This window comes from Haplochromis burtoni, unplaced genomic scaffold (genome assembly GCF_018398535.1).
Source record: "Haplochromis burtoni strain Fernald_Lab_line unplaced genomic scaffold, NCSU_Asbu1 Contig_5229, whole genome shotgun sequence".
Classification (NCBI taxonomy): Eukaryota; Metazoa; Chordata; class Actinopteri; order Cichliformes; family Cichlidae; genus Haplochromis; species Haplochromis burtoni.
The window spans coordinates 1-1970 of record NW_024587590.1 but is presented as its reverse complement, the minus strand read 5'-3'; the positions used below and the strand labels follow the sequence as shown (position 1 = coordinate 1970).

The window sequence follows — 1970 nt, the reverse complement described above, 5'->3', positions numbered from 1 at the left end:
GCGATGAAAAAATAATAGAATATAATTTTATTTTTATATTTCAATATCACAATAATCTTCCAATTTAGAACTACAAGTTAAAAAAGAACTAACATAAATAAAATACACTTCAGCTAAATACTTCTAATTTATTTTCCCAAACCACGTGGAGCCACAGGTTGCCGACCCCTGGCCTAGTCTCTGACCTGTCTCCCCAGTGTGATGTTTGTGTAAAGTATCTTTGGTCAGAGGGTTTCTTTGTGAGTGCACATGCAGGAACTAGCATCCTGCCTGCTGTAACCCATAGTTTCCTTTGGGATTAATAAAGTATTTTTGATTCTGATTCTGATTCTAATGCAGCTGTTTCTGTCCTGGATGCAGTTTCCACTTTACCATCGCGCTCTTATCCATTTATGCATTAAAATTGCAAATAGTTAATACATTTCTATATCTGGGGCATTTTCTAAATGCCTTGAAAACTTCTGCAATCAAACCCTTTAAAAAAAAGCCTAATAATTTCCCCTAGGGATCAATAAAGTACTCTGATTCTGATGTAGATGCCTCAGTAATAAGTAACCACAGACCGATTTCAAACCAAACAGTTAAAGCTGTGTCTGTACAACAGAGGTATTCGAGTATTCAAAGCTTCTCTCTATCACAGGAAAACAGACGCCAACCTCCTAACCCATTGCCCTTTATAAAAAACATGTAATTGACATATTTCTGTCTTTTACAGGTGATTGGCCAGTATCACGCCTGAATCGTATCCATGGACTATGGTCACCTCTGAAGCCACTGAAACGCAGCGGCAGCTATGGATTACTGCCACCTCAGAGTGAGTTTAACTGATTTGAATCTTGAATCTGGCAATAAAGACAAAGACTTCTTTACTTATGACTATAAACTGGTTTGATTCCTAAGAAATATGTAGAAAGGAGTTTTTAATATTTAATTTGCAGTGTTTCCTGACTGCAATGAGATGACAACACAAAAAACAGGCTTGAAGAAAAACCTGCCTGAATTCTCTGAGTGGGTCACTGGTAAGTTTCAGACTTCTTTTTCTTTCCAAGTTTAACTCACTTTACTAGTTATATGAATCAGTGTGAGAGATTAAATGTGAGTACTTTTGTGATTAATTCATTTAAAAATTAAATTTAAAAAAAAAAAATTTACATTTAGTACCAGATCACAACAACAGTCACCTCTAGGTGCTTTATATTGTAAGTAGATCCTACAATAACACAAAGAAATCTGAGAAAACCCAATAATCACATGACCCCCTATGAGCAAGCACTTTGGCGACTTGTAAATCAGTGTTTGGGTTGACTGCACTTCAGCTTGTACACTGTTATTAACATCTGCTCTTACAGTTAGAGCATCCTGTGAGAGAGAGAGAGAGAGAGAGAGAGAGAGAGAGAGAGAGAGAGAGAGAGAGAGAGAGAGAGATTTAGTTTTAGTCAGTCTCAGTTCTTATTTTACCTTTATTGTATAATGTCTTCCAGCCACTAATAAACGACTCGCCTTTTGTTTAATACCACTCTCATCCTCAAGTGCCTACATTTGGTTCCTACACCGTTCTCCATACCATCTGCTATTGCAACCCAAGACAGCAGACCACATACTCTTTAAGATTTACTGGTGCTTGTAGTAAATTTCTTAGACAGAATTTTAAAGATTGTTTTTTTCTTTTACCCAGAGAATAAACTATTCACTGTTAGACATTTTATTGTATTTTTACATTAACTTACTGGCAACACTATTGCCAGTAAGTTACTGTAATTACTGATCTACAGAATCTTTACTGTTGTGATGTTTTACAGTTCAACCACTTTACTGTAAACATATATTACAGTATAACAGCTTTACTGTAAATGTGGTTTACAGTTAGAAAGACTTACCGTGATTAAGTTTTATAGTATCACTGTACTGCAAATGTGGTTTATGGTATAACACTGTAATTGTGTACAGTATAATTTGTTTAGACTGTAATT

The 1970-nt window shown here is 35.5% G+C and overlaps 1 long non-coding RNA gene across 1 annotated transcript; it reads left to right on the top strand.

Moving 5' to 3' along the window:
• The first annotated feature begins 353 nt into the window (after positions 1 to 353).
• Positions 354 to 984, top strand: LOC121814021. The gene is made up of 2 exons (XR_006054018.1): positions 354 to 814; positions 939 to 984. It is a non-coding gene; the product is annotated as an uncharacterized LOC121814021 (long non-coding RNA).
• The last annotated feature ends 986 nt before the right edge of the window (positions 985 to 1970 follow it).